The sequence below is a fragment of the Diabrotica virgifera genome, chromosome 5 (assembly GCF_917563875.1).
Source record: "Diabrotica virgifera virgifera chromosome 5, PGI_DIABVI_V3a".
NCBI classification, from domain to species: Eukaryota; Metazoa; Arthropoda; class Insecta; order Coleoptera; family Chrysomelidae; genus Diabrotica; species Diabrotica virgifera.
The window spans coordinates 138,300,570-138,327,946 of record NC_065447.1 but is presented as its reverse complement, the minus strand read 5'-3'; the positions used below and the strand labels follow the sequence as shown (position 1 = coordinate 138,327,946).

At 33.8% G+C, this 27,377-nt stretch overlaps 1 protein-coding gene and 2 long non-coding RNA genes across 4 annotated transcripts in view; 2 read left to right on the top strand and 1 right to left on the bottom strand.

The window, feature by feature from the left end:
* Window positions 1-27,377, top strand: part of LOC114332424 (UPF0764 protein C16orf89 homolog) — a 187,176-nt gene that overhangs the window by 133,458 nt on the left and 26,341 nt on the right. The window lies entirely within an intron of this gene.
* Window positions 15,976-18,840, bottom strand: LOC126884449 (uncharacterized). Of its 2 annotated transcripts, XR_007698044.1 has the most exons (3): window positions 18,214-18,560; window positions 17,953-18,155; window positions 15,976-16,156 (listed from the first exon to the last, which is right to left on the bottom strand). It is a non-coding gene; the product is annotated as an uncharacterized LOC126884449 (long non-coding RNA). The 2 variants fall into 2 exon arrangements; XR_007698043.1 differs by having other exon boundaries at window positions 17,953-18,840.
* LOC126884448 (uncharacterized) lies at window positions 24,904-26,138 on the top strand. Its single transcript, XR_007698042.1, has 3 exons — window positions 24,904-25,119; window positions 25,219-25,484; window positions 25,658-26,138. It is a non-coding gene; the product is annotated as an uncharacterized LOC126884448 (long non-coding RNA).

Genomic DNA, 27,377 nt, shown 5'->3' with positions numbered 1-27,377 from the left:
GATTTGTGAGAGAATAGCTCCTATAGCACTGTTCCTAGTATCGGTATCCAAAACAAATTTTCCTGCCTGTCATATATCTTCTTTGCCCTCCTCCGTCAACTTTGTGAGGGGCTTGGAGATATTGTCAAATCTTTTGACAAATCGTCGGTAATATATACATAGGCTAGGGAAACTTCTAATTTCATGTTTATCTTTTGGTACTGGTCAATCTTTAATTAATTCAATCGGTTCAGGATCAGCTATTACACCATTATTCGATATAATAAGTTCTCAGTATTTAACTTCTTGTCGAAACATGTGGCATTTCTTCGGACTTAACTTCCAGTTCGCTGCCCTCAATCGTTGAAAGACTTCTATTAGATTCTTGGCATGTTCATTTAAGGACCTTCCAACCACAATTATATCATCCAATTAAACCAGGCATGTTTTCCATGTTAGACCACTTAAAACTGCCTCCAATAATCTTTCAAATGTGACAAGAGCATTACATAAACCAAAACCGTAAACTGCCAAAGCCCTGATCCTATCAAAAATGCAGTTTTCTCCCGATCGGCTGGCTCCATGTCTACTTGCCAATATTCACTCTTTAAATCGAGTGTGGAGAACCAACGAGAACCGTAGAGAGTATCCAATGTATCGTCTATTCTGGGCAAAGGATAACTATCTTTTTTGTTACCGCATTGACCTGGCCGTAGTCAATAAAAAACGCTTTGACAGATCTTTCTTCTTTACCAGAACTACTTGTAATGTCCATGGGCTATTTGATGATCTAATTACCCCTTGTTTGTCCATATCCTTGATAATTTCGTCAGATTCATCTCTTTTCACAAATGGAAGATATATGGATAAATACCGGTCTCCGGTATTTATTTTATGCGTTACTATGCTTGTTTTGCCCTATGATATTTGAAGAGAGCCTTTCTAATCCCAACTTAATCTCAGTTGAATTTGTGTCTTGGATTTCAACCTTGATAGTCTCATCTGAAGAGCCGAAAAAACTGACGATATATTGAAAATGTCGTGTTCCATCTGCCTTACAGATTTTAAAACCTTTTCAGGATTCAGCAGGTTGTTTAGTTTGTGGATCTCGTAAATTTTTTTAGTAAGATATTCCAATTTGCCGTCATTTTTAGTTAATAGATCATAGGTATCGATGAAAACAGGCAAATTGTTATTTAGTTTTTTGGTAACTTAAAATAAGGCCTCAAAGTTCTCTAAAAGTATTTTATTTTTTGATAAATTTGTAATTTTGTCGTTTAAATATCTTAAGCTTGGAGAGTTATATATTGTACAAAAAAATCTAAGATGGGAAAACTTTTGGTCCAATGGGGCTTTAGTGGTGGTCTTATTTAACCCCGTGCATTTCATATAAAAATTTCTTGGGCAATCTCCATTACATCTTAACTGGTTGTACCTACTTATCCGAGTCAGAATATTGTGTAAGACAATGTTCACAATGAAACACTTACAGCTAGTATTCACAACACATCAATCAAAACAAATAACAAAATATGTGAACACAAGAAACAAATCAAAACATACATCCGTACACTTCCACTGCTGGAAAACGAATGAGAGATCTTGGCATCTTTCAATGACCATGTTAACAAGTTCCTTTGAATACTTCGACTTAGGTGATTTCTCACTGATATGCATAGAGCAAATTGAAAACACGGGAACACACTGTCCAATCAAAGTTCTTCTACTATCAACTTGATAGCAGTTTCCTTTAAATTCATAACTCTTACAGGGACGACGTCTCGAACTCTCGCCACAGCTTTTGCCGTTAGGAACTCGACATTGTCCACATCTTCGACCATCCTTAAACTTCCACATCGGCAGTTTTCATCAAGCTTAGTCATCAGAATTTTCTCACTATTACCTATTTTCTCACTAAGAGTGCTATTTGCTAGGAAAGTAGGTCACATTTGGTGTGCATCAGAGGCAACACGGCGGCCATGTATTAGATCCAGGATGTAGCAGATCCACATGTTCTGCTTTGTATGCGGATGCTCCCAGTCCACTTTTCCAATAAGATATTGCGCGACCGCATACAGCCAGAATTTCATTGGTCTTTTTTAAAGACAAACAAGTCAATTTTTCCCTTGGCCTCTTAAATCTCCCAATTTGTCAACAATTGAACACATCTGGGATATTATGAGAAAAAGATTTTTCTGAAATTTTGATCAATTACTTACCTAATCATAAGAGACAATTTATACAAAAATTTGTATAGGTATGTGGCATAGGCGCAAAATGTCGCCTGACAAAACGTTAAATGTATTTTAAATGTATTCATTTTTTTCGAATCCTGAGAAAACTAATAAATATTTTTGAAAATTTTAAACGCAAAATAAAAGTTTGCATTATTACCGAGGGCCGAAAGTCACTTAAAATAACCAAACCTTTATTTTAAATGAGATATTTGAAATTAAAAGTCACACTAAATTTTCTCTTTTTTTTTCACCCCTGTAACTTATTAAAATAAACATTATAGAATTTTTCAGGAACTTTCTGCCCTCGGTAATAACGTAATCTTTCATTCTGCGTTTAAATTTTTCAAAAATACTTATTAGTTTTCTCAGGATTCGAAAAAATGAATATACATTTAAAACACATTGAACAATTTGACAGGCGAGATTTTGCGCATATGCCCTTAATGAACTGATTTATTTAAGGGGATCGGAACCAAATGCAAAATTTTGGCGCATGTAAAAATTTTCAAGTGTTTTAAATGTATTCATTTTTTTCAAATTCTGAGAAAACTAATAAATATTTTTGAAAAAATTTAAACGCAGAATGAAAGATTACATTATTACCGAGTGCCGAAAGTCCCTGAAAACTTCTATAATGTTTATTTTAATAAGTTACAGGGGTGAAAATAAAAGAGAAAGTTTAGTGTGATTTTTAATTGCAAATATTTCATTCAAAAGAAACTTTTTATTTTATTCTATATTCTAAGGGACTTTCGGCCCTCGGTAATAAAGTAGTCTTTCATTCTGCGTTTAAATTTTTCAAAAATACTTATAGTTTTCTCAGGATTCGAAAAAATGAATACATTTGAAACACATTGAAAATTTTGACATGCGTCAAAATTTTGCATTTTGCTCCGTTCCCCTTAATTTACCCTTATAGATTAACCTTTTGCAAAAAAAACTCACAATCGACTATTTGTAAATTTTTTTATTTTAAAAGATGAAGTAGTTGTCAAAATAACTGTCAAAGTTTAAATACATAATTCAAAGTTTCTCTTCGAATTTTGTGATTTAACCAAAGATTATTTAACGTAGATAAAATTTGTTCAGTCCATTCTTGTATCGACATATCGAAGTAATTTAGTACATCAAAAAAACACCCTGTTCGGGACTGTGACAAGCCCAGTCCAGGAAAACTAATACACAGGTACGCAAATGATGATAAATATATTTTTCAAAATATGTTTCCATCCGGGATAAATACAGAGTTTAGTAATAATTCAATAACCAACTCACAAATGTATCAACAAGTCAACACACAAGGGCAACTAGCCATGAATGTACAAACAACGCCATATCTAATATCGATGTCGCAACCAGCACCAACTAAACCAATGCCACCTAACTTGTACCCTCCACTACCACAGACACAAATTCCATTAGTGCCGATCACATATCATAGTTCTGCTTCAAATTATCAATTACAACGGTTGCCATCCACCAGTGAAAAAGAGGAAGAAAACAAGGAACCAGCTAGCAGCAACGATTGGCAAGAAATTAGAAGCTCAAAAAGAAGAAATATCAGAAAAACAACAGACAATTCAAAAAGTACAAATATTATTGTAACTGAAAATAGATTTGAAGAGGTCCATGTCACCAGCCCCCCCTTTTTCGATTTGAGGGTCAAAAAAAAGCTCATTCGTTTGTATTGCGTTAGTACTGGATTGTATCACCCTTCATTCGTTTGTACTGCCCCCACCCTTTTAAATCTGCCTGAAGGGGCTGGTGACATGCCATCCCCCCCTTTTTCGATTTGAGGGTCAAAAAAAGCTCATTCGTTTGTATAGCGTTAGTACTGGATTGTATCACCCTTCAATCGTTTGTACTGCCCCCACCCTTTTAACTCTGCCTGGAGGGGCTGGTGACATGCCATCCCCCCCTTTTTCGATCTGGGGGTCCGGGATGGGTATGTTCGTTTGTACTGCGTATCGGATTGTATCGCCCTTATTTTGTTTGTACTGCCCCCCCCCCGTCTAGATTGGCCTGGGGGGGCCAGTGACATGCTTCCCTCTACTCTGCACTTTTTGCCTTCTGAATGTCGAAAAAAGGCTATTTCGTTTGTACTGCGTTGGTACTGGATTGTGTCACCCTTCATTCGTTTGTACTGCCTCCACCCTTTTAAATCTGCCTGGAGGGGCTGGTGACATGCCATCCCCCCTTTTTCGATATGGGGGTCCGAGATGGGTATGTTCGTTTGTACTACGTTAGTATCGGATTGTATAGCCCTTATTTTGTTTGTACCGTCCCCACCCGTCTAGATTGGCCTAGGGAGCCAGTGACATGCTACCCCTCTACTATGCATTATTTGCCATCTGAATGTCAAAAATAGGCTATTTCGTTTGTACTGCGTTGGTATTGGATTGTACCGCCCTTATTTTGTTTGTACTACCCCTACCCTTCTACATTTAAAACAGAGAAGGATTGGTGCTATAGGAGTAAGGACACAAAATCAGCCAAACCTTGCACATAGTAACACCGCGGGTGTAAAATTTGGTAAATTCGTCAAAAATGAAACGAATTAAATTTTGAAACTGAAAAACAGGCTTGCAAGCCATTCTCCACTCTCCATGGGGAATGGAAATTTACCCCCTCAGATGGATCTCGGAGTAGTAGCGATTTAAAAAATGGTACATGTATTTGTTGGAGATATTTTGAACACCATTTTCAATCAGAAATCAGAGCAGCGACCTTGTCTTTTCCTACTAGGAATTATCCATCTCCTCAATAAATTTTACAGTTTCAGACGCTATCGATATGAAAATCAAAGATCTTATGCGGCGCATTCCGAAATGCACTCTTCGTTGTACAATTTCAACCTCTCTGAATAACTGATTAACTGAAACATACATACGGCAGAATTCATTGGAATAGAAAATTATTAAAAGTATTTGGAACATTAAATGAAAAATTCCCACAATCAATATCTTTCTTACCATCTAATGTCAGAGACCAGATAACAATAATTGCCGCTGCTATGTTATGGTAATTTGTTTTCTAGAAAGGTTTGTATTGTTCGTTTATGACTGCAATAAGATTCAGAATTTCCGTATTTCATTTGTAAAATAAATATAGTGTCAAAAACTTGCTTATACATTTGACGCACTGTCCGTCAACGTGTTAATTGACTCTACAGATTCAGTGCCAAAACGAGACATTTTTATAGAAAAATATTTGCAAGTAGATTAAATGCCAAACTGACCTATTGAATAAACAATGACATTGCAATTTTCGATTTCTACTATGGAATTATTGCTGTATAGACCAGGGCGGATCTGTTTTGAGGTGGATGTGAGAGGTGGCATTCCGATTTTTGCAGATAAAATTAGGTGACAACTTCAGTAATTATAATTGACTTATGCCCCTTCTCAAATATGTTTGGAACATTATTAAAAAAATTTAAATATTTAAAACTTAAAAACTTAAAAACGATTCATTTTGGAACAAAGTCATAGGGAAATAAAATAAAGATAATTGAATTTTGTATGATATACGACACGACTGATATAAAATATCTTAAATGATTATCCTTTCTGCAAAATAGCAATAAATACAAAATACGAGGGCAAAATAAGCCTCTTTTTATTCAATGGTTTTCAACAACTTTGGTTGCACTTAGAACCTTCGTATTTTACTTAGAAAATTCTTACAACATACTCAATCCGTCCACCAAATTTCATTAAAATCGACATAATAGATTTTGCATAATAATTTTGCAATCTAAATTTTTTTAAAAAGAAAAAGAAAATAATCGTTTTCGTTTTGATTCAATTCGAGTCTCTTGCCATCCTCTGACACGGTGTTTCTGGATCTTTATCCTTTATCAAAGAGGCTATTGCAAGTAGACTGAATTGAATCAACTCGAGACGAAGAAGAACTGCATCTATTAAAATATCTGCAGTATATTGTGGTTAGACTGTCCTCTAACGGGGAATGACAAAATAAATAAAATAAATTTCGACCACGAGTCAGGATTCTGTTAACCGAGATACTATAGTATCAAGCGGCGCCGCTAGGAGGAGCTTCTCCAACAAGACTGAGACGCATTGTTGGAGAAGCTCCTCCTAGCGGCGCCGCTTGATACTATAGTATCTCGGTTAACAGAATCCTGACTCGTGGTCGAAATTTATTTTATTTATTTTGTCATTCCCCGTTAGAGGACAGTCTAACCACAATATACTGCAGATATTTTAATAGATGCAGTTCTTCTTCGTCTCGAGTTGATTCAATTCAGTCTACTTGCAATTGGCTCCGTGCGTCTCCCCTCTACGTACAGTCACGTGATACGCTGTCAGATTTTGTAAGGACGTTTTAACATTGAGTCTTATGGGATTATTTTGTTAAACTTGAATATTTTATTTTGTAGTGATAATAACCGAATACAATTGTTAGAATTCATTAGTTATTAATTTATACTGTAATTTATAGTGCAACAAAATATTTTCTTTTTCGTTAATAAATATTTATTGACATAAACTGCGATAGTGAGGTTATGCATACAAAATCAAACTGATAATCAATATTGGAAAGTGAAGAATTTATAGTGCGTTTTTATTTTCTGTTTATATTAATACATAATATCACTAGCGTGACACGACATTTTTTTAAATGTCTCATTTAAACATACACAAAGCGTCCTTATAAAATTTCAAAAAACCGCCACCATGAGCAGGTCGGTCGATTTTGCTTTGACACTTTGTTAACGCTCGGAGCGAATAGCCTCTTTGATAAAGGATAAAGATCCAGAAACACCGTGTCAGAGGATGGCAAGAGACTCGAATTGAATCAAAACGAAAACGATTATTTTCTTTTTCTTTTTCATGCTTTACTCGGTTTAGAGTACAAAATGACCAAGTGTTCTTAAAGTATTCTGAGACGCATTGTTGGAGAAGCTCCTCCTAGCGGCGCCGCTTGATACTATAGTATCTCGGTTAACAGAATCCTGACTCGTGGTCGAAATTTATTTTATTTATTTTAAATTTTTTTAGAAAAAGTTCAAATTTTTTTAAAAATTTCTGAACAAAAAGTAGACCTGTTAGAAGTTTGCTAATTTTTTTACATATCGAGAGGTACTTTACCAATCCAATACACTTTACAAAATTAAAATCGGATTATTTAAGCGGCCTCAGTACTGTTTTAAGGATATAAACAATTTTTTTGCTTATAAAAAAAATATAGTGAGGACGTTTGAATTGGAATAAATTCATTTTCTCGAGAATGGGCAACTCTGGAGATAAATCCCTAAACAGGTCGATTTTTATATTTAAATTATAATTTTTGGGACATCTTCATACTACTAACGTCATCCATCTGGGTGTGATGACGTAATCGATGATTTTTTTAAATGAAAATGTGGGTCGTGTGCTAGCTTATTTGAAAGATTACTCAATTCTTTATTTATTACATAATTATTTATACAGGGTGCCAAATTTTTTTTAATTAATTGAGACAAACAGAAGAAAGTATTTAATTTAGTTAATTCGAGATACATTTTACTGTTGTCCTAAACAGAAAAAAATGTTCATTTGATAAATAACAGAAAAATGAATTTATTCGTATTTATTAACTCAAAAGAAAGAGTAAAACTGGGCAAAGCACCAGGCAAGGATCATATCACCCCGGAAATGATAAAATTCATGGGGACAGAGGGAATGGATAGCATGAAAGAACTAATGAATGATATCATAAATAGAGCAGAATTACCAAAGGACTGGAAGAAAGACATTATATTACCAATACACAAAAAGGGAGACAAGAGAAACTGTAATAATTACCGAGGTATCACCATATCAAGTATCCCTGGGAAGGTATTAGCAAGAATACTAGAGACAAGAATAAAAACACAAATAGAAACAACTATGGAAGACACACAGTGTGGATTCAGGAAGGACAGAAGCACGCAAGACCTAATATTCACACTAAGACAAGTAAGTGAGAAGGTAATCAAGAAAAATAGAGAGATACATATGTGCTTCATTGACCTGGAAAAGGCGTTTGACAGAATCCGAAGAAAGGACGTTTGGAAGACACTAACAGAAAGGGGAGTCGACAGACACATAATAGAAGTAATAAAGGATATGTACAAAAATAATACAAATACAGTAAGAACCAATAACGAGGAATCCAGAGAATTTTCTACAAGTCAAGGCGTCAAACAGGGATGCGTGCTGAGTCCACTGCTATTCTCAGTGGTACTGGATGAAGCGATAAAGAAAGCCAAGAGAAGAATGAGAAAACTAACATTAGGATACTGGCAAATGAAACAGACTCAACTATCGGAGCTACTATTTGCAGACGACATGGTATTGATAGCAGAAAACAGAGAAGACTTACAGAACAATCTTGAAATCCTAGAAGAAGAACTATCAAACATAAATATGAAAATTAATACAGAGAAAACAAAAACAATGATAATTTCAAATACGAGGAAGACACACGCAATAGAATTAGACGGGAAACAACTAGAGCAAGTGGAATATTTTAAATACCTAGGAGTAATAATCGAATCAAATGGTAAACAAGACATGGAAATAAACGAGAGAATGGGACGAACAGGAAGCTTATTTAACACTATGAAAACAACATTTTTTGGGAAAAAAGGGATACCGGAAAAAGTAAAAACGGCAGTCGTTAAATCAGTAGTTAGACCAACAATCATGTATAGCAGCGAGACATGGACATTGACGGGGAGACAAAAATCCAGAGTCAATGCTATGGAAATGAGGTTCCTGAGGAAAATAGCAAACAGAAAAAGGACAGACAAAATACGAAACGAAACAATTAGACAAAACCTAAAACTAGAACCAATCAATGAAAAAATAGTAGAAGGACAACTTAGATGGTTCGGGCACGTGTGTAGAATGTCGAACGAGAGGCTAACAAAACGAGTGTTCGAAACGAGAGTGCAGGGGAAAAACAAAAGAGGGAGACCAAGAGTTATGTGGGTAGATGAAATCAGGAAAGAAGTCGAGAAGAAGGGATTGACATTGGAAAGTGCAAGAAACCTAGCGCAAGATCGGAAAGCATGGAGACTACAATGCCAAACTCAACTCCACCAGCCTTACACCTAAAGGTAGAAAGGCTTAGGACTAAGTAAGTAAGTATTAACTCAAACGTCCTCACTGTGTTTGTTTATAAGCCAAAAAATTGTGTATAACTTTAAAACATACAAGAATCTACAGGTCGAGCAAGTCTCGTAAATTTCACGATTGCGAGCCACGCTTCACGCAACCGTGTTTGCGTACTTGTGTTTCGAGTTGCGTGGTCGTGCGGAGTTATATTTACCAATTCGCGCAATCGTACTTGAGACGCTGTATCAGGTGAGGTGTTTGAAAATTTGTGTAACTTGATTCTGTGGTTCCCACATAACAATGATGTTCGCATCATGTTCTAAGCATATCCTACCAACATTCGTCGAAGTATATCCTTTTTAGTATATGCGTAGTACAAGCATAGCATGTACCATAAAAACATTCTAAATTTCATGTTCTTTGCATGTGCCTCAAAGAATATTCTTGCACCGAATATACTGAGCACATTCGGGTACGTAGTATCTCGGAATGTTCGTAAAAGTTTATTCTTAGAATATACCTTAATCGAATATTCTTAGTATATGCGTAAGTATATGCAAAAGTATATACTTAACACATACCTACTTGTATATACTTTTAAAATATTTAAAAAATAATATACTGTATGTACGTACGTACCTATAGGAAGAAGAATAATGTGAGCCTATAGATTATCAACTTCGCGTTAAGAATAATTAATAAAATTTATATATTTTAGTAGGTACTACTGAACTATCTAATTCATTTTTTTAAACCGTTTTAATTGTATGGTAAAAAGTTTAAAACTTAATTCTATTGTGAAGAAAAATGAGAAATTCTCGTTTCGTTTTCAGTTGAAATGAATATACCATTTTGATTTGAGTTTATACCATAAGTAAAATAATTTTCGGGAATCCGGAAACGGCCATTCATTTGTCATTCTGACCCTTGCATTGCATTTTATACCTGGGGCCTGATTCTAATTCATTTCGACAGTCGCAATTTCATTTCGACACCGCCATGACAGCCGCAGAGTATAGCGATTCTTATTCATTTCGATATTAGTTACAACTGGGGATATTAACCTTATCATGTTGAGACTGCTCAGAATTTGGGTTGGCGCTCCGGTTTATTGGAATTTGTTAACGAGAATAGTCTGGGAAAATTATCGAAAAAATGCCATTTTTGGGAAAAATTATTTACCAGCTATTTTATTGCTAAAATCGAATCTTAAGATTGCATATATTAGTAATATGGGGTATGACAAGTCCGCAGAAAGTGTGTTATTTTATTTATAAACAAATTAGCACTCCTAAATCTTCTTTTTTTTTCAATTAGTGGTCTGTAACTCCTAAATTTTTTCCTTTGAGATAAAAACACTCAAATAAAAATTCACCCTAATTTAGTTCTGCACAAAGCTATTTTTTTTCCGATTTCCTTCAAAAAAATTTTACTCAGAAAATCCGAGTTTTCAAAAAAAATCTGCAATTTTCAATTAAAATTTTAGGGAAGTACCTAATTATTTATCAATAATTAAATAATAATTGATGACATGAAAGATTTATTATAGTAGATTATACAGAGGGGCTAAATTATGGAATAAATTCATTTCTTTAAAACGGACGATTTTGGAGCAAATTCCCGAAAGAGATCGATTTTTATTTTTAAATTACAATTTTTTGGCATATATTTATACAGGGTTGCCAAAAAAATTTTTTGAATTAAATTAATTGGCGCAAAAAGAAGAATGTATGTAATTTATTTAACTCAAAATACATTGTACTGCTGTCAGAAAATAGAAAAAAAGGTTTATTTCACAAATAAACATTTCTTTTCGCTTAAATTAAATCACAAACAGCCTCCCTCCTACCTATTGGCAGTTTGAACATTTAATTTAAGCTAAAAGCAATGTTTATTTGCAAAATAAACATTTTTTCTATTTTCTGACAGCAATAGAATGTATTTTGAGTTAAATAAATTACATGCATTCTTCTTCTTGCGTCAATTAATTTAATTCAAAAATTTTTTTGGCCTCCCTGTATAAATAATGATATTAATGTTTATAATACTAAATAGAGAATTGAACGCATTTGTAAATGAGCTACAACACGAACCCCTATTCCTATTAAAAAAAATAATCGATTACGTCATCACGCTCGGATGGATGACGTCACTAGTTTGAAATATATGCCAAGAAATTTAATTTAAAAATAAAAATCGACCTGTTTCGGGATTTTTCTCTAAAATCGTCCATTTTAGAGAAAATAAATTTATTCCATAATTTAGCCCCTCTCTGTATATCAGGACCTAACCAATAGTTTAGCAATAATTAAAATGTTAATTAAAAAATTTCGGTCGAAATAATAACCAGCAAGATTATGATACACCAGAATAACTATGATTTTCGTATAAAAAAGCACTATACCTATTCAACGTACGTTACAGGATTGAAATTGGACCATTTGAGCGGTCTCAGGAATGTTATAAAGAATCAATTTTTTGGCTTATAAACAAATAAAACCCCTCAGAAAATATTAGATTAAATTAAATTAAGTTAACGCTGTTGAAAAGGGCACGGCTTCTGTGTCCTTTTCGAAGAAAAACAAATTGAATTGCGAGGACTGATTCCAGGTATAGCCGGTCAAATTTGACCGGCATTTGCGACCGAGTTATAAACAACAGGATTTTAATCTTTGAACCATTAGATACCTTTTAATTCCGGTCCTCTTTGTACATACAAATTTTCATATCTTCAAGGCACTCATAACAAAAAAGATTTATGTCACTGTCACCAAATTATTTAATTATTGATAAATAATTACTTCCCTCAAATTTTAGTTGAAAATTAAAGATTTTTTTTGGAAAACCCGAATTTTCCGAGGAAAATTTCCGTCGAAGGAAATGGGAATAAATTATCAATGTGCAGAATTAAATTACTGTCAATTTTTATGTGAGTGTTTAGGTTTAAAGTTAAAATTTTCGGAGTTATAGGGCTTTTCATCGATTGTCATTTGTTTCGAGCTTCTGTCATGTGTCACATAATATTAATATATCTACGTCATACGTCTTTGGTTTGTCTCATTGGTACATACCAATAACGTACAACGAGGATAAATTAATATTATGTGACACATGACAGAAGCTCGAAACAAATGACTGTGAATGAAAAGCCCTATAGAGCAATAATATAAAAAAAAATTCGGAGCGCTAATTTGTTTATAAACAAAATAGCACACTTTCTGTGGACTTTGCACAGCTATATTACTAATATAGGAAACCTTAAGATTTGATTTCAGCATGTCCAGCAATAAAATAGCTGGTAATTAATTTTCCTTGTTTTTTACTAATTTTCCCAGATTATTACCTTACATCTTTCATTGAGTTGATGATTCATGTTGTGGACATTCTCAATTATTATATTTCTAATTTAATACTATTCTATCTAATTCCTCAAAACAAGCAAATTTCAATTAAACCCAGCTATATTATAATACCTTTTGCTTTAGTTTTCCTTGCAAGAAATAAACAAAACACATCTAAACTAAACCTAACCTCGCTTTTGGCCATTCATTCATCTCCGTGTCAAATAATTTCGACAGTCGAAATTATAATATCAACACCCTTTTTAAAGTCGCTATTAATTTCGATAGTCGCTATTTCATGACGTCACTTCGTTAGTTCAACTAAAATCCACAAGGCTCGCACAATCGCATTTCAACCGTCGCCATATTGAAAGCGACTTGTTTTTGGTCGAAATTTGATTTAGAATCAGGGCCCTGCACAAGGGAAGGGGGTAGGTAACAAAAGAGCAAAATATGAAAATAGTTTCCAGTACAGTTATGCATTTATGTTTACGCTGTTAGGTAGGACCAAGTATTTCTAGCTACAAGGACTAAAACATTTTTAAGAACATAAAAAGCAGTTTGAAAATAATAAATTCATATTGGTACTTCAATATATTTCCTAAATACCTAGTAAGTAAAATATGTATAATGTATATAGATACCTATAAATTTTAGTAATTTACATACATATTATAATATATTTGGCTATTATATAATTATATAAGCAGCATTTTTATTTTGATGTGCACATAATAACTAAATATATTACTTATATTTTATATATATAGGCTACTTACCCATATAATATTTATTATACATAGGTACCTATATAACTAACTAAAGTTTATATATTTTATACTTACTTTTTACGTAATATTGTAGAATGTAATAACTACATTCTCATATGCAATTAGAATATGTAAATATAATATATTAGTAGAACCAAAGAATACTAACACACCCTGTGGGTGTGTTAGTATTCTTTGGTAGAAACTATAGGATGAGATTGGGTGATGTTGAAAACATACTTCTGAGAAATACAGCACGTCCTTGGAATATTCTTCCCATATACTAAAAATATGTGCGATAGTACATTCTAAGTATATACATAGAAGGTATATAGCACTTCCTTGGAATATTCTTCCCATATACTAAAAATATGTGCGATAGTACATTCTAAGTATATAAATAGAAGGTTTATAGCACCTCCTTAGAATCTTCTAAAAAGTATGTTCTTGGTATATACTGAAAAGAAGTGCGGTAGTACATTCTAAGTATATACATAGAACGTTTAAGTACTGTAATGTAGTATATACTCAGTATATGCTCTGCACATTCGCAATGGTAATTACGCATATTCTAAGTATATACTTTTTCTGAAAAGTATGTTCTATGAATCTACTAAGAACATGAAATTGTTATGTGGGTTAAACTTTTGTTTTATTTTTTTTTCGCAGAAAATTTTTAGATGAAGTAATTGTATGATGAAGATAACAGAAAATACAAGAGGGCAGCATACTTTGCAAAACAACTGTTACAATTTGAAATCAACAAGTTGTTGTCTTGCAGGTAAAAAAAGTGACTTTTTAAAAAAATTATATCTTGGAAACTAAAAATTATTTTTATTTATAATTGAAACATGTAAAAGTATAGTACTCTCAAAAAAATTTCAGCCAAAAATATTCATTTTTGTAGAGTTGACTGCAATTTTTCGACAACAGCCCTTTTTTGTGGTGAGCAGCATAACAAGTCCAGTCTCATCTGAAATCAAAGTTTCTTGTAGTTTATACCTCTGGCTAGTGAATGAACAAATGATTTTTTATTAGATGAGGTCATTTTTGTTTTATAAAAAAAAACTACTTTAAAAATGAGAAAAATTGGGGTCAAAAATGTGTTTAAACTTATGTAAAATCTTCAAATTTCATTTTTTTTAATTCCTTCGTTCATATTCTAGCCAGAGGTATAAACTACAAGAAACTTTTTGATTTCAGATGAGACTGGACTTAGTTATGCTGCCAACGCAAAAAAAACTTAAACTCTACAAAAATGAATATTTTTGGCTGAAACTTTTTTTGAGACTACCTTAAGTACTATACTTTTACATGTTCCAATTATAAATAAAAATAAATTTTAGTTTTCGAGATATATTTTTTTTAAAAAGTCACTTTTTTTACCCACAAGACCTATGTAACCCCTTAAAAAAATGTTTCAAAGAATATGTTTGATGGCCAAGATGCATACATATATTTAGAAGGAAAGTTCCTGATTTCTGTAGTATAATACATAATACCAAAGAGGAAGTAGCCCTAAGCGCCGGACTCCACTTGCGATTTGTAGTTGTGAAGATTGAACACATTCTTTCAAATAGAAGTCAATCCATGATTATTTAGTCACAAATGGATTGACTTGTATTTGAAACAATGTGTTCAATCTTCCTGATTACAAATCGCAAGTGGAGTGCGGCGGTAATAACACCAAAATATTCCATATAGGTCCATAGAAGGTACACAGACATTGAAAAATTCCTGGAATATCCCCGAAAACATGTTCCCTGAACATCTCAGGAAAATCCTGTGTCAGCATTTTAAACATTACCTGAATGTCTTATTGGAACATTCCATGAATGTCCACGAATGTTCTCTGGACATTCAAAATATATTTTGTAGACATTCCCTGGATATACCAGAAATACAGTGATGAGCGCTCTAATAACCGGCAAAATAGCACAAAAGATGTATTAAGTAGCGAGATAAAAAGACATGAAACTAGTCGAGCTGGGAAATTTAGCGATATTAACTTATACATTTAGATTGTATTGATTGTGTACCACCTTCAGACATATCAGACGAGTTTGGAAACTACCACTGTCACAGTGACAGTTTTAGTTGACATACTCCTCCGATATGTGTAAAGGTGGGATCAATATAACGTAAATTTAAAGGTTAATTTCGCTAAATTTCCCAGCTCGACTAGTTTCATTTCTTTTTATCTCACAACTGAATATGTTGCCCATATTTTGCCGGTTATTAGGGCACTCATCACTGTACATCCTTGCTGATGTGACAATACCTCCTATCTGTTTTTTCATGAGTTTTGTATGAGAGATGGAAAAACATGTTTTAAGGTCACCTCCTGTGTTCATATGTAAGTTTTGACTTGTTTTGTAGTTCATAGATAGTTTAATTTACTACAAAACAAATATCATATGAAAACAGGAGGTGACCCTAAGACAAGTTTTTAGTCTCTCTTACAAAACTCATGAAAAAAACAGATAGGATGTATTATTACATCACTGACGATATGTGGCCATACCAAATAATACATCCTTGATAAATATAAACATTTTTATTGAACAAAATCTTTTCATACATTTTTTAATGCAATTTACTGATATTCCTAAATATTTCAAAAAAATGTGTCACATTTGCTTTGTAAACCTTTCTTTTGCCTTTCGTAGCCACATATTCCGTTTCCTTCCTGGTTTTTTGTAGACCACTTCTCTCAGCTGATTCTAAAAAAAAATAAAATAAATGGTAATTTTTCTATCCTTTACAATTAACAATCAGAAGAAATATTATTTACAGATAATGATATGCATAATAATAATAGGTTTGTTTTAGCATCAGTTTCAAACAGTTTGAAATCATCAGCGAATAGTGGACCAGCGCGAGTAGAGGGGATCGCACTGGTGACTGTATTATGTTCTTTTACCGACCAACTGTTTGCTGACGGTTTTTGACTAGTTTGACTGTTTCCTAGAATAAACCTAATAATAATGAATATTTTGTATTTTGACAATGACATCTGATGTGGAAGTCAAAACATTAATAAAATTATTTTTTCAAGTTAACTTTCACATGCGCGTCTTAAAATTGTACTTTTAATACTTATATCATAAATAACTATTAAAACTATCTTAAGAGGTAACAGTATCGATCAACAGGTAGCGTAAAGGTGTTCCAAGATTGCGGCTGTAATTTTGAATATTTTTTCGAGATATTTGGCACACATATTCTTAATATAATAAAGAATGGTGGTACAGAGCCCAATTTGAAAAATATATTAATATGTGGAAATTACTTTGTAATTAAATACAATATAAAAAAACGAGCTTGTACCGCCATTAAGAAGAACAAAAAAATACACTTTCTTCAAATACAACTTTTTTATCCGATTTTGTGTTATTTTGGAACTACTAAAATTTTTTATTTCATTAGTAGTTCCAAAATTACACAAAATCTAGGCATCTGATAAAAAAGTTTATTTGAAGAAAGTGTATTTTTTTGTTCTTCTTAATGGCGGTACAGGCTCTTTTTTAAATATTGTATAATTACAGAGTAATTTCCACATATTAATATATTTTTCAAATTGGGCTCTGTACCGCCATTCTTTATTATTTTACGAATATGTGTGCCACATACCTCGAAAAAATATTCAAAATTACAGTGGCAATCTTGGAACACGTTTTGGCTACCTGTTGATCGCTACTGTATTAACTTAAAACATTGTAATTTGCTAAACCAGTATATTTTACTCTACTACTACTCTACTAGCTACCTCATTTTCCACTGTTTGTAAAGACTTGTTTACATGGGTAGAGTTTTGAGGAGAGTAGAGTAGCGGTAGTACTCTACCAAAAATGGCTTGATACCATTCACATGAGGAGAGTACAAGTATAGTACTGATGCTAGTATAGTGAAACCGATTTTTGTATTTTTAAACACTCTTGATTATAAGTGCACCTTAAATTCTTAATTTTTTGCTTAAGCTCGTTTACTCCAAAGCCTCCTTTGCCATTCTTTCGACGATTTCATCCTCCGCAGCTTGCTGCAAACTTTTATTTCTGTAGTATACACTACCTAAATTCCATAAACACTGGTATTCGCCGTATTATAGCTCTACAAGTTTTAAAGTTTCGTCTTCGGTGAACTTCATTTTCACTATTTACACAAAACACAATTCCAGCCAGAATGACAGCGCCCCCATGTACTCTCCTACCTACTCTATTCTGCCATAATTGAGCGTGTTCCATGGGTAGAGTGTGCAGCCGAGTATATATTTTGGCAGTAGTGGTGGTCATAGAGTAGTTACTTTGCCATAGGTTGCTAGTCACTCTACTTTAACTCCAACTATACACTCTACCAGCTATTCTACTGTGCTGAGCATTTTTACAGGTAGAGTTACTCTACTCTATCAAGTACTTGCATCATTACTCTACCCGTGTAAACAAGTCTTAAATCTACTGAATGAAAATCTACTTAATCTTAATCTACTCTTAATGAAAAATGTCTAAAATCATTTACCCACCTAGTATTATTGTAGAATTTAAGACAGTCCAGTGCCTTATAAATAATTTCAATATGAATATTTTTTCCTTTAATTCTCCTTTGATAGCACTCCATTTTAGATTTTGGGGAACTTATTTCATTGTGTTTATAGCCCATATTTATTGAAGGAACCCAATCTGGAGATTGTTATTATCGATTAAGTCGGCTGGTTTTCCTATTTTCCTATAAGATTAAAATGTTAACATCTTCAAAAATCGTTACTGTTGTAATTGTAACTTACCAGATATAAAATGATTACAGCAGACAGGACAGGAAAATTTTCATTTCGCTAGTAAAACCTGTACATTGTATTGCATTTAACCATTGTTGTCTCTCAGATACCTTATTTAGTTCAGTTTAAAAGTGAACTTTATCTTGACTTTATCACAATTACTTTGCATTTCACACTTCAAAACACAACACCAATGAAGCATATTATCTTTTTAAATTAATACTTCCAGAGAAAATGTTAAATTAATCTTTGTACAACACAAAATTACAAAGAAATACAACTAAAATTATCTAAAACTCATGAAGAACAGATAGAATAAGATTTATCTTTTACACCCAGTAGCCATATAGGGCTTTTCATTCACAGTCATTTGTTTCGAGCTTCTGTCATGTGTCACATAATATTAATATATCTACGTCATACGTTATTGATATATACCAATGATACAAACCAAAGACGTATGGCGTAGATATATTAATATTATGTGACACATGACAGAAGCTCGAAACAAATGACAGTCGATGAAAAGCCCTATTGAGAATAGTATATTATTTATTATCAGTAGAAACGAATTTGGTAAATATAACTCCGCACGACCACGCAACTCGAAACACAAGTACGCAAACACGGTTGCGTAAAGCGTGGCTCGCAATCGTGAAATTTACGAGACTTGCTCGACCTGTAGATTCTTGTTTAAAACATTGCTGAGACCGATTAAAAATAACAAGAATCTACAGGTCGAGCAAGTCTCGTAAATTTCACGATTGCGAGCCACGCTTCACGCAACCGTGTTTGCGTACTTGTGTTTCGAGTTGCGTGGTGGTGCGGAGTTATATTTACTATATTTACCAAATTTAAATCCGTTCCAACATGCTGTCAAAATTAAATCAATATCAATATGGCTACTGGGTGTAAAAGATAAATCTTATTCTATCTGTTCTTAATGAGTTTTAGATAATTTTAGTTGTATTTCTTTGTAATTTTGTGTTGTACAAAGATTAATTTAACATTTTCTCTGGAATTATTAATTTAGAAAGATTATATGCTTCATTGGTGTTGTGTTTTGAAGTGTGAAATGCAAAGTAATTGTGATAAAGTCAAGATAAAGTTCACTTTTAAACTGAACTAAATAAGGTATCTGAGAGACAACAATGGTTAAATGCAATACAATGTACAGGTTTTACTAGCGAAATGAAAATTTTCCTGTCCTGTCTGCTGTAATCATTTTATATCTGGTAAGTTACAATTACAACAGTAACGATTTTTGAAGATGTTAACATTTTAATCTTGTAGGAAAACCAGCCGACTTAATCGATAATAACAATAAATAATAACAATCTCCAGATTGGGTTCCTTCAATAAATATGGGCTATAAACACAATGAAATTAGTTCCCCAAAATCTAAAATGGAGTGGTATCAAAGGAGAATTAAAGGAAAAAATATTCATATTGAAATTATTTATAAGGCACTGGACTGTCTTAAATTCTACAATAATACTAGGTGGGTAAATGATTTTAGACATTTTTCATTAAGAGTAGATTAAGATTAAGTAGATTTTCATTCAGTAGATTTAAGACTTGTTTACACAGGTAGAGTAATGATGCAAGTACTTGATAGAGTAGAGTAACTCTACCTGTAAAAATGCTCAGCACAGTAGATTAGCTGGTAGAGTGTATAGTTGGAGTTAAAGTAGAGTGACTAGCAACATATGGCAAAGTAACTACTCTATGACCACCACTACTGCCAAAATGTCTACTCGGCTGCGCACTCTACCTATGGAACACGCTCAATTATGGCAGAATAGAGTAGGTAGGAGAGTACATGGGGGCGCTGTCATTCTGGCTGGAATTGTGTTTTGTGTAAATAGTGAAAATGAAGTTCACCGAAGATGAAACTTTAAAACTTGTAGAGCTATAATACGGCGAATACCAGTGTTTATGGAATTTAGGTAGTGTATACTACAGAAATAAAAGTTTGCAGCAAGCTGCGGAGGATGAAATCGTCAAAAGAATGGCAAAGGGGGCTTTGGAGTAAACGAGCTTAAGCAAAAAATTAAGAATTTAAGGTGCACTTATAATCAAGAGTGTTTAAAAATACAAAAATCGGTTTCACTATACTAGCATCAGTACTATACTTATACTCTCCTCATGTGAATGGTATCAAGCCATTTTTGGTAGAGTATTACCGCTACTCTACTCTCCTCAAAACTCTACCCATGTAAACAAGTCTTTAGAAACAGTGGAAAATGAGGTAGCTAGTAGAGTAAAATATACTGGTTTAACAAATTACAATGTTTTAAGGTAATACAGTAGCGATAAACAGGTAGCCAAAACGTGTTCCAAGATTGTCACTGTAATTTTGAATATTTTTTCGAGACATTTGGCACACGTATTCGTAAAATAATAAAGAATGGCGGTACAGAGCCCAATTTGAAAAATATATTAATATGTGGAAATTACTCTGTAATTATACAATATTTAAAAAACGAGCCTGCACCGCCATTAAGAAGAACAAAAAAATACACTTTCTTCAAATAAACTTTTTTATCCGATGCCTAGATTTTGTGTAATTTTGGAACTACTAATGAAATAAAAAATTTTAGTAGTTCCAAAATAACACAAAATCGGATAAAAAAGTTGTATTTGAAGAAAGTGTATTTTTTTGTTCTTCTTAATGGCGGTACAAGCTCGTTTTTTTATATTGTATTTAATTACAGAGTAATTTCCACATAATAATATATTTTTCAAATTGGGCTCTGTACCGCCATTCTTTATTATATTACGAATATGTGTGCCAAATATCTTGAAAAATATTCAAAATTACAGCCGCAATCTTGGAACACATTTTCGCTACCTGTTGATTGATACTGTTTCCTCTTAAGATAGTTTTAATAGTTATTTATGATATAAGTATTAAAAGTACAATTTTAAGACGCGCATGTGAAAGTTAACTTGAAAAAATAATTTTATTAATGTTTTGACTTCCACATCAGATGTCACTGTCAAAATACAAAATATTTATTATTATTAGGTTTGTTCTAGCAAACAGTCAAACTAGTCAAAAACCATCAGCAAACAGTTGGTCAGTAAAAGAACATAATAAGTGTGTTCATGGGAGCCTGTCGGCGACAAATTAGCATCAAAACGCATGCCCACTTTAAAATGATATAAATAATATCGTTAATAGATAAATATACAAGCTATATTTACCTAGTATAATTTAATAATTAGTTATTAATATTAATTAAAAGTAAATATACCTTGTATATTTATCTATTGGGATGTAAGGGATAGTGATGCGCAACGTATAGCCTCTCCTATCCAAATGTCAACCTCACCTGCCCGTGTAATGGTCTTGATACTGACCTTTCGGTGCATCCTGCCAGATAACAAACGAGGCTCTGACGTCCGAGCGATTGCCGGTATAAGCAATCCCCCCACTTACTGGCCAACGGCTTCGGGCGGATGAGCTGATAAGTGGAAGGGCACCTTTTTGTCCTGAGATTGATAAATCGGTCTCGAAGGCGGATGAACCTAATAACAACGTAACGGTCAACGGCATAAAGATGCAGAAGGCAACGGGGAACCACTGCATTAAAGACTCGGAGAGTACCCCTAGTACAATTAGCATGACTACGACAAATCATAGAAACGATATTACTGATCATGGAACTCGGATACCAAGATCCGGCAGAGAAGGACAATCACAAGACGGCAAGGCCTTCTCGGTCGCCAGCAGAAGAAATCCTTGCCAATATAGTGTAAAGATAAACCTCACGATCTGCACATGGAACGTTAAAACATTATACGAGGCAGGTAAGACTCATAATGCAATCAAGGAGATGGATAGACTATCAGTAGACATAATGGGAATAAGTGAAATGAGATGGACGAACTCTGGGCAATGTAAAATTAATGATCATCACATATATTATTCAGGTAACCCTAATGGAAGACACGAAAATGGGGTAGGTATAATCTTAAATCAAGAAACTGCCAGACATGTTAAAAATTTTGTACCTATATCGGAAAGAATACTCCTCCTTCAACTTAATACCTACCCAATTACAACTAACATTATCCAGGTATATGCCCCTACAGCTGACAAACCGGACGAGATAATTGAAGCATTTTATAATGAACTATCCAACACCTTAAAATGCCTCCCCAAAAAGGATTTAACTTTGATTATGGGTGATCTAAATGCTAAGATTGGTAGGGGACAATCGGGAGAATTCATAGGGCAATTTGGACTTGGAGAAAGAAATGAGCGAGGAGACCGACTGGGTGAATTTGTGGCAGAAGAAGAGTTTGTGATTACTAACACTTACTTCAAACTCCCTTACAGAAGATTATATACATGGAAATCACCTCAAGACACTCCAGGCCGCATAGTGAGAAATCAAATAGATTACATCATGATTAATAAAAGATTCCGTAACAGCATAACATCAGTCAAGACATACCCAGGAGCTGATATCAAGTCAGACCATAACCCACTGATTGGCAAAATTAAGCTCAGGCTAAAGAAGGTTAGACGTAGTGTCAATCCAAAATTCGACATAAGGCTATTAAAAGACCAAAACACAGAACAGAGTGTAAAACGGTATATACAGAACAACTTGAATACCGTTATTCAATCGGATGTAATGGACCAGGAGATAGAAAAGTTGCATACAGTTTCACAAGACATACGTGAGAAATTCCTCAAACCACCAAAAATAAAGAAGAAATCGTGGATGACAAACGAGATTTTAGATATGATGGAAGAGAGGCGAAAGTCCAAAGATCAGGACATGTCATTATACAAAAGAATAGATAAAGATATCAAAAAAGCAATTAGAATAGCTAAGGATACACGACTAAGAGAACAGTGTGCGGAAATCCAGCAATTGCAACATAAACACGATTCATTCAATATGCACAAAAAAGTTAAAGAAGCTGCAGGCTTATACAAACCTAGAAGAGTTGGGTGTTTGGCAGATAACCAAGGCAAACCACTGTTAAGTGTGGAAGAAAAACTAGACACGTGGAAGAAATATGTGGAAGTAACTTTTGCAGATGAAAGGCAGAATACCATTGAAGACATTGAATGCCAAACAGGACCCCCGATTACCATTGAAGAAGTCACGTCAGCTATTAAAACAACTAAAGATGGTAAAGCTGTAGGGCCTGACCAGTTTTATGTAGAATTCCTAAAACTTATGGATGAACAAGGAATAAAATGGATAACAACCGTATTCAACAAAATATACGTAACTGGAAAAATACCCCAAAGCTGGTTAAAGTCGACCTTCGTAACTTTACCCAAAAAAGTAAATGCCAAAACATGTGAAGACTACAGAACAATTAGCCTAATGAGCCACTTACTCAAAACGTTTCTGAAGGTGATACATGGCAGAATATATAAAAAATGCGAACAACAGATATCATGGACGCAGTTTGGATTCCGCGATGCCTTAGGCACCCGAGAGGCTCTATTCGCTGTCCAAGTGCTTATGCAAAGATGCAGGGATGTTGACTGTGAAGTGTATATTTGTTTTATCGACTACAAAAAGGCGTTTGATAGAGTAAAACATGATAAACTCATAAACATCTTGAAAGAAGCGGGAGTAGATGATAGAGACTTGAGAATCATATATAATTTGTATTACAACCAAACTGCCAATATTAAAGTGGAAGACCAATTAACAGAGGCAGTCTCCATAGATAGAGGAGTGAGGCAAGGATGCATCCTGTCCCCGGTGCTGTTTAATATATACTCTGAATGTATCTTCGAGCAAGCGCTGGGAGAACTACAGGAAGGCGTATTAGTCAACGGAGTGCGTCTGAACAACATTAGATATGCCGACGACGCTGTAGTTTTTGCAGACAGTCTAGATGGTTTGCAAAGAATAATGTCGCGCATATCAGATATAAGTAGAGAATACGGACTTGATCTCAATACGAAAAAAACAAAGTATATGGTAGTCAGTAAGCGCGAAATATTAAATACACAGCTTTTGGTTAACCAACAACTAATTGACAGGGTCGACAGCTACGCATACCTTGGTACCAACATAAACAGCCAGTGGGACCACTCAAGTGAAATAAAACAACGCATAGGAAAAGCGAGATCAGCGTTCATAATGATGAAGTCTCTTTTCAGAAGCCACGATTTACCTCTTGCTACCAAAATCTCTATCATCAGATGCTATGTATTTTCTACGTTATTATACGGAGTAGAGGCCTGGACACTTTCCGAGGCTTCTTTGAGAAAACTCGAGGCATTTGAGATGTGGTGTTACAGGCGCATTTTGAGAATTTCGTGGGTGGATCGTGTGACTAATATTGAGGTTCTACGTAGAATAGGCAAGGAATGCGAGATTATTAACATAATCAAAGAGCGCAAACTAGAATATCTTGGCCATGTTATGAGGAATGAACAGAGATATGGCTTGTTGCAACTCATTCTTCAAGGCAAGGTATTTGGAAAGAGAGGACCAGGGAGAAGAAGAATATCTTGGCTTCAAAACCTGAGAAAGTGGTTTAATACATCGACAACCGGACTATTCAGAATAGCAGCAAGCAAAGTTAGGATAGCCATGCTGGTCGCCAACATCCGGAACGGATAGGCACCTTAAGAAGAAGAAGATTTATCTATTAACGGTATTATTTATATTAAGTGAGGTTAGAAATTGTCGGCGACAATTTGTCAACTAGGCAATCCAAACCACGTGACCTCTGGTTGGCACACAAACTAAAGAAGAGGTTATGTTTGTATCTATTTTTCAATGATTTTTCATTGTTTATCGTCGTATTTTGGATTCATTTGGATTTTCGTTTCCTGTTTTTGTGAACTTTATAAACTTTACCACAATGCGAACTGATTATTTAAGGAAATTATTATTGGAAACTCCAGATGTTGCGAGAAAGGTAGGCGAAACAATGTTTATTTACTGTTCATTTTGCCCCGATATTTATCAATAATGATGAATTTTGCAAGCAATAACAGTATTTCTTTTATTGTTTTAGATATTTATTGAAGCTGAAAATAATTGGGGATTTAGATCCATACGGAATTCAGTCAGAATTGGATTTTACAGTAAAGTGCAGTCCATCAAGTTACTATTATAGATATATATTTATACAGATCTGGTGGAGTCTCACAGTTGCTACTCTAAGCAGCAGATGAAAGCATACAAAAGCCTTCAGGCACATAAATATTTTACAGCTGGATTTGTTTTGAATGGAGTAAAAATTGTTAATGATTTCCTGATTTCCATATTATTGTTGGAAAGGTATGCCTTTATTTTATTTATTCACCATTAAGAAATGTAATGAAATTATATTATATGAATGTCTGATTTTAAATAAAGTATTCTCAATCATTGTAAAGAACGCAAATACTCTAATAAAAATAAATTTTTGTAGTTGAAGAATTTCCAAAAAAAAAATAAAATATTTTTTTTAGGTGAAGCATTTCCAAAAAGCTAATGCTAAACGACTAAATGCTTGGGTGGGGTGATAGCCAGTTCTGATGACATAGCAAATGCACATTGTATGCGTATGGCCGGTAATAGTGAAGTCTGCAGCCATATTGCAGCAATCCTATTTTTAGCTGAGTATGCCCAGAGCAAGACAGACGAAGAAGAACCCAATGCATGTACATATGTTACAGCTACATGGTTTGGAGATAGCAACATATGCATTCTCTGATGAAAAACTAATGAGTTTTGAAACTGTTCGGTCAGAGTGCTTGTTGCGCTCACTAAACGAACTGAAATATAAGAAGTCTTTGGCATTGTGTTGCAGCGATATGAAAATGGTTATTCATTTTTAATTATAATGTACTTCTTCATCATGAGTAATTATGTATTGGTCTTTTAGATGTGTATTTATTTTTGTAATTAGTATCAACTTGTAATGATAATATACATTTATCGTTTAAGGTACGACTATGTTTTGACTCTAAAATAAATGTTTTAGAAATCGAATCCTGCCTCTTTCTGTTAGTAACTACCCATGGATATCACAAATTGTGCTTACTGATAGGTTTGTTCGTAGAACGATCAGCAACTCTTGCCAACCATCAGACACATGCGCATTTGTAGTCTATGAATGCTAACTATTAACTGCACAACGCTAACTGTTAACTGCTCATGCATCTGATGGTTGGCAGCAGTTGCTAATCGTTTGTGTCGTACTATGAACAAACCTATTAGGTCTGGATCCTGTGTACCAAAAAAATTGATTAATAGCAAGCTGAAAATTTGTTAATAGTTTAACGGTGTCCAGTTGGACAAACTTTGATGTATTGTGACACTGGAACAGGGGTAGTTTTAATTGTGAAACAGTTTGGAAACTCAGATTTGGAACATCAGATTACGAAAACATCCCATAAATTTTGTCGGACAGAACATCCAATTGATCTGTTACCCTTTCATTAAATTCTCATGCAAAAATCAGACTGCTATTACTAACCAACATGATTCCTGTAGTTTGACATGGTCTTCGTGTTCTACTCATTAAAATGCCCAGTTGGTGATTTTTTCACCAGTCTGGTTTTTGCATGAGAGTTTAATGAATTGGTAGCAAATCAATTGGAAGTTTTATCTGACAAATTACATAAACATTTTCGTAGTTTGACGTTCCAAATTTTTAACCTGTTCTACAGTTAAAACTTCTAGTGTTCCCATACATCAAAGTTTGTCGGACTAGACACTGTTAAGCTATTAATAAATTTTCAGCTTGCTATTAATCAACTTTTTTTTGGTACGCGGGATCCAGGTCTATATGGAATAAATAAATAACAAAACAAATTCCCTGTCAAAACTGCATTTATTTTGAATAGAATGAAAAACAAAATAATATTGTTTTAACAAAATAGGGGATAAATGTTAAAATTTAGTATTAATAAAGTTTGTCACATTGGCCTAAAATTAATGTCACTAGTTACGTTAGTGTCACATATAAATAATTGTAATAATATTAATAAAAACCATAATTCCTAGCATGAGTGCGTCCTGTTTTTTGATAATTTAGTTAGGCGAGGAAACATAAATGAGTTTCTAATAGTGCTTTTCATTGATTGTCATTTGTTTCGAGCTTCCGTTAGATGTTGTATAATTCGTGTATAATATTACTATACACGGATTATAGGACATATGACAGAAGCTCAAAACAAATGACTG